Here is a 7147-nt window from a genome sequence, read left to right as displayed (position 1 = left end):
TTAAAAACTTAAAACTCTTATTTTCTCTAGGATCAAGTTTTTGGTTCTGTTGCAAAGTAAGGAAACATAAGTGAAAAATATCATCAAAGAGGTTGTTATACTCTGCACATAAGCAACTAATATAAGCAGTTCCCTCGAGATCAAGTTTTTGGCGCCGTTGCCGGGAAAGATTTCAAAAATTTATTGAAAGCAAAATTTCTATTTTTAGAAAGTCTTATTTAAACTTTAAAAAAAAAGTTATTTCAGGAATATCTTCTTATAGTATTTTATTTTATGTGTGTTTTATAGTATTTTATTTTTATGTTAGTGTATGTGTAGTTCAGGATTAAAAAGATTAGTGCCATACGATTATGAATTAGAAAGAACTGTTTCAAAAAAAGTAAAAAAATTAAGAATTTTAAAAAATCTAAACAAATTACAGAAATGGCAAACCAAAATGATCAAAATGCTAAAATTCATCAAGAGTTTAAACCTTTAAGAGACTATGCCAACCTTATTGTAGATGAACATCATTATAATATTAAAAAACCTACTGTAGTGGTTAATTCGTTTTAGCTTAAACCTGCTATTACTAAAATGGTATCAAATAATCAGTTTGGGGGATGACGAACTGAAGATCCAAATTTACATCTTACCAATTTTCTAGAATTGTGCGCAACATTTAAATACAATGGTCTATCAGATGATGTCATAAGATTTAGGTTATTTCCTTTCTCACTGATGGATAAAGCTAAGATGTGGTTGAATTTGTTAGCACCTGGATCTATCAGAACTTAGGGTAATTTAGCAAAAAAATTCCTTGCAAATATTTTTCACCATAAAAAACTGCAAAGCTTTGAAATTGAAATGATATTACATCTTTTAATCAGTTTGAAGGAGAATCTATTTATAAAGCATGGGAACAATTTAAACTTCTGTATGCAACAAATGAAAAAGATAGATGTAGGCTCTATTATTTATAGGAACACTATATCTATTGCTTTTAGAGAGTGGAGAGACTTCTGGAGGTTTAACACACCCAACCTTGATCTTCACACTATGTGAACAGGCAAGAGTTGATTATAGACCAGAAGAGGAGAGGATTGAACCACTAAAACCTATTGGGCTTGCCAATATAAAGACTTATGAATCTCATGTTGGATGGAGATCTGGAAGTAGGACTAGGGATATTCCTTCTACTTCAGGTATTTTTAGTACCCCTACTATCCAAGAACTTATGGAGCAAATGATGATCCAACGGGGAAATATTTTGAGAATGGATCATAGAATGGAAAATATGGAGGGCAGAAATGCTCACATTGATGATTTGATAAGATAAAAGTTCTAATATGATGCTACTTATGATGATGCGATGGACAGATTCATGAAGGGTGATCACTCAGTTCAGTTTCCTACTCACCTTATTTTTACTCCATATCAACAGCAGAATTTGAATGTAGAAGAAGAAGAAAACGATGATTGGTGATGCTTTAGTTAGATTTTTGTTTAGTTTATGTTTAATTGTACAATATTGTTGAGATTGTTTGTTTGTGGACTGTGGTACTTTATTTTGTTGTATGTTGTATTGTGAACTATGGATTTGTGAGACTGTTTTTAATACTGTTATTAGTTTTTAGTACTTTATTGGATGTATTTGTAGTTAACTCTTTCTCAGCAAATTTTTATATGAATTATGTGCTATTTAATGTTTTAAGTCTTGTAACTTTTCATATTAACACATGCAATATTTCAGAATTAAGTTTCAAATAAGAACCTTCAACAAGTGTGTCTTTTCTTTATATATTAAATGTTTTCTTTAACCCTTAATTTTTCAGTTCTTCATTTAAAATCTTTTAAAAATTTAAGTTTGGGTGGAAGAAAAATTCCTTTTTTAAGAAAAAAACTTAATTTTATTTGTCCTCAATTAGTTATATCTTCAAAATATTTAAGAAAAAAATAATGTAACATGACCTTTGATATTAGAGGGTAATTTTAGATAACTATATCTATGTTTCTAAATATATAGTAAACTTAAATAAAATTTTTAAATAATAAAGGTTATATTTAGAGATTAAAATATTTGGTATGATAAAATAAGACTATATTTTTTTCTATTTTAAGAAAAGAAATTTGTATTTTTAAAGCATTAAAAATCTTAGAGATTCATGTAAGAAATATTTGATATGATAGAATAAGACTATGTTTTTCTATTTTAAGCAAAAGAATTTATATTTTTGAAGTATTAAAAATCTTAGAGATTTATGTAAGAAGAAAAGATTAAAAATTTATGAAAGATCTTTAAAGCTAATATAAATTTATATAGTAAAGAAATGTGAAAAGTTTTTAACTTTAAGAAGAGAATAGTGAAATTCAAAATCATTAAATGCTATCCAGGTATAGTAATCCTCACATAAAAAAAAGAGAAAAGAAAAAAGAAAAGAAAAGAAAAGAAAAGAAAAGGATTGAAAATGATCCTAAAAAAAAAAAGAAGAAGAAAGATGTGAGGAGAAGCTTGAGGAGATGCCTAATTAAAAATTGGCTTCACTTGAATCAACTTAAAGAAGAAGGCTTGACTACATTTTCTAAACTTATATTTAAGTATTAACGTATTTACTCGTAAATTTTCATGAAGTTCTTTTTCATATGAATATTCTAAGTGGCTTTAATATGAATAATTTGTAATTTTTCCTGAAAGAATAGAGAATTAAAAATCTTAGACTTGACTGCTAAATAATCTTTTACCTTTAGTGTTAGCTAGAGTTATTTAGAATTTTTCTTAAGTGATGTTATTATATTTAATGAACTAAGATATGTAAATCTAAAAGTTAAAATCTTTACCATAAGTCATATTTTTATGTAGTAAAAGAGTTACTTGAGGACAAGTAACATTTTAGTTTGGGGGATTTTGATGCACCAAAAATATATGTATTTTTAGACCTATATTGTATACCAATTTTTGGTGATATTGCACTTTAAAGGAAGATATTTTTCATATTTTATTGCAGGTTGTTGATTTTTGGGACTTGAAGCAAAAAAGGAAGCAAAATGAATGGAATTTGGAGCAAAAATGGAGATTTGGAAGAATTACTCAGCGCCGACGGCGCCATAAGGACGTCGGATGGCGCAGACCTATAGACGTCGGATAAGGACGTCGGATGGCGCAGACCTATAGAAAGGATGCAGAACAAGAGTCAGCACCAACGACGCCATACTAGGTTTTGACGGCGCCAGACTGGGTGCCGACGACACCATTTGACAGAGACTTGGGAATTATTTAGCGGAGGCCATTTGAGAGATACACTGGTGCCGACGGCGCCAGAATGGGCGCCGACGACGCTTATGTTGGTGGAAGCCCTGTTTCTAGAAGATTTGATGAATTTGGATGTTTTTTGAAGAGTTTTTGGATTCATCTATTGGAGAACCGACCTAGGATCTATTTAGGGCCAAAATTTGATAGAAACCCTCCCCCTCACACTATTTTAACTTCTTTCACTCAATTCAGTTTTCACAGACCTGCATTCCATGTCATTCCACACCATTAGTTAGTTATTGTTTTTATAATTTTGAGTTTTTGTGGTGAGTTTAAGTCTGAATTCTTCTCTAAGAAGTGTTGGAGAGGAAGAGAAGTGAGAGATTTCTTCTTCCTACATTTCCTAAGAGAGACTACAAAGGATTTACTTTGAGAAAGAGTTTCATGTAAGTGTTGTTTGTTTATTATTGTTGTATGAACTTTCTTTTATATATGAAATTTGTGTTTTGTTATACATTTCTTATGAAATCTGAGTACTTTCCTTTCCCCTAATCTGAGATATGGTGAAATGAAGATATAAGTTATATGTGTCAATGTTATAATTTAAAATAAATTGTGATGGTTTTTCAACTCTGTTTTTAATTTAATTTTCAATCTGGTCAATTGAATTGTTAAAATATGTTGTGAAACATATGATCCGGGAAATGAAGTATGAGTTCTACAACAGAGTGAGAATCACATTTAAGTCCATGAAGAAGTATGTCGTTCATGGAAATAAGTGTAAATAAATAGGGAAATATACTTTGTTGGGTGTAGAATTGGAGATTTCTAGGGTGACATACTAAAAATCCACAATTCGATCTTAGTGTTTAAAAACTAAAGCTAGAGTTAGCCTTCAGAGGAAGGGAAGTGGGAGCTCTGGAGTGGGAGCCAATATTCTCCTAGTCTAGTCACATATTTACGAACTAAACCTAAGATTAGTCAATGATTTTCTATAACACTGAATCATGATAGAAAATTAAAATTGCTCCTATTTGGCATAATACATATGTAAACCATTTATCTCATCTCATTCACCAAAAATTCATTGTAGTAAGAAAGATGATTTTTCATATTAGAAAACTTCATCACATAAATATAGTTTAGTAACTATTAATTTTAAAACCTACTTTTAAATTCTGCTAGTAGTAAATAATTTAGCTTTGATAGTATCTTTAAGATTCGGATTTAGTGACAGTAATTTCGTTTGATTTCTGCTAATTTTCTAGTTAATTTATCATTTCAAATTTAAAGCCTACATGTGGAAATAATAAGTGTAAAATTTAGTTTTTTCATGATTGGGTACCTGAGTTCTACCCCTCAGTGGACCTAGCAAACACATTAAACTAGGTCTTACTTCCGTAGCTTTTCATGGATTAGGATGTAACTAATCACTTTGGGTCTGACTCCTAGATAGAGCGATAATTCTTCATTTTGTATTGGACATTAAAGGAGATTTTGATACATTAGAGAATTTTTAACTTCTGAAAGATTTATTAACACTCTTCTAAGGGATTTGAAAAAGGTGGCACATTTGCTTCTTGATTTAGAAATGAGTCAGCTGAGTATAGCAATTTGGTCGATTAACTGTTGTTTTACCTTGACATTGTGAGGGGACTGCATTTTTATGAAAGCTTAAACTTTTTCAAGATTAGCTTTTAACCTCATGAGCATCAAGAGATATACAAGAAATTATTTTATCTTTCTATTGAACGTGCATTTGAGAGGATTGGAATTCATGTTATGTTTTTTTAAGGTTTAAAAGGTTTATTGTAAGTATTTTAAGTGTTGTTTGGGTGTTTTACTTTTGATAACACATTATTTATATACACTTCAATGTTTCTTCCTTCCTATTTAGTAAAAAATAAATCCATAAGGTGTTGGCATACCACCTATGTATTTTTAAGCCCTAAAGGCCTTACATTATAATATAAAACACATTCTCTCATAATGAATTCCATTTTATTCATGTTAGCCATATGCATCTTTATCTAGTGTTATCTTGAAAAGACATCCACAAAACTCCCTTCTGAGTGTCTGCGCCCGAATCCATAAGCGCATCAATCCTAAACATTTGGTATCCATCCTTTGGGCAAGCATAATTTAGACCAGTGAAATTGACTCACATTCACCACTTTTCATTTTTATTTTTGGACCTTGACTACATTGACAATCCAGTCAGGGTATCACATTTCACATATGTAGCTGTTTTCCTAAAGCTTTTATACTTCTTTGTGTATTGCAGTCGTTAATGTGATCATGGTTGACCTCATTTTTTATTTTTATCAATTGAGCTATTATATGTAGATTTATTCAGTGTTAGGTTATATTAATAAACACTCTTGATATTTCTATGGTCGACCAAGTGAATATGTCTCAATGTTCCCGAAGTAGGCCGACCAACTCATCTCTTCAGCCTGCATTGAAAACCAACCATAGTAAAAGATTTATGTGTCTCTTTTGCCAGGGGGGGGTGCTCTTGATGGACTAATTGGCATTAAAGTTATTCCCTCTTTGTGTGTTAAGTTTGAGGTCATTCAAATGTATGGTACCAATTGCACAAAAGTAGCACACACGTGATTGCTCCAGATCTCCTCACAAAATGATCACTTCAACATCAATTAGAAACTTTAATGTTATATGATAAGTCAATATAGGTGCTTGGAAGGCATTAAGCAGAGGCTGGCTGAAGATGGTGTTGTAGGTTGTTGGTAAGTCAGCAATAATAAAATATGTCGCTGTCCAAATCTATTTTTATCCTTTCCCGAAAGTGAATGGTAGGTGAGAGCAAAATGTATTTACTTCATTTCACCTAAAAAACTGTAGAGTGGCCCAACAATACATGAAATGGGGTTGAATTCCAATCTCATATTATCAAAGATTAAGTTGATGATGATATTTATGAAGCTCCCAGTGTCAATTAATATACTTTCTATCAGAGTCAACTATAAGAGCAGTAACAACTATGAGGTCATTGTATGGACTTACCTTTGCAAAGTCTTCATCAGTTAGAAAGTCGACGAGTGTGTGAGGTGTGTCATGGGGTCAGGGTTGCTGAAATTATTTTTGAGAGGAGAGAGGAGACTTTTTAAGTTGAACCACTAGACAACTTCATCATTTCCTCCAAATATGGTGGGTATGACACTAGCGATGTTGATTGGTTGAACCTGAGCAGACACATTGAGGTTTCAGTCGACCATTGCCTTTTCGTACACTCAGTCACTACCTCAGACACACAAACTCTGTAAGCTTCCCATCTTTGATCAGCTCCTCAATCAAATTGAAGAAGTATTGACATTCCTCTGTGTCATGTATGTGATCCTTGTGATATGCGCAGTATTTTTGGGTCTAAGAGATATCCTCTTCTTATCGATAGTCACATTTTTAACAAGTCCTTATACTACATCAACCACAGAGGCTCATAGTGGCGTGTGCTAAAAAAGTTTGTGGGTTGGTGGTGGTGGCCTTTTTTTTGTTGTGTTGATTGGCTCATCGTGTGGTATGTGATTGATGTTCATAAGAGACTATTTTATCAGCCATTTGGTCTTCTGAGAATGACCATGGCTTCATAATATGGGCTGCAGTGGGTGGTGTTGATCTCACTTTTGGTTGAGGTCTAGAAAACTTCTTTAGTAGCCTAGGTCTAGCCATAGGACTTTCCTATTGACTAGTCTTAGAAAATTAGAAGAGGTACCCCACCCATTAGAAATTCAAAACTCTTCTTTCTCCTCAATTTGAAATTCCACATATTGATCTCAACCTCTAGCATTTAGTAGGTAAGATCATTATAAGAGAATTCAAGAAGAATCCCTATAGGATTACTTGGCTTTAGGATTGACCCTGGGTGTTGACTTGGAACTAGGATACACCATATCTTCA

The sequence above is a fragment of the Phalaenopsis equestris genome, unplaced genomic scaffold (assembly GCF_001263595.1).
Source record: "Phalaenopsis equestris unplaced genomic scaffold, ASM126359v1 Scaffold000094, whole genome shotgun sequence".
NCBI lineage: Eukaryota > Viridiplantae > Streptophyta > Magnoliopsida > Asparagales > Orchidaceae > Phalaenopsis > Phalaenopsis equestris.
The sequence above is the reverse complement of the archived record's forward strand: the minus strand, read 5'-3'. Positions refer to the sequence as shown.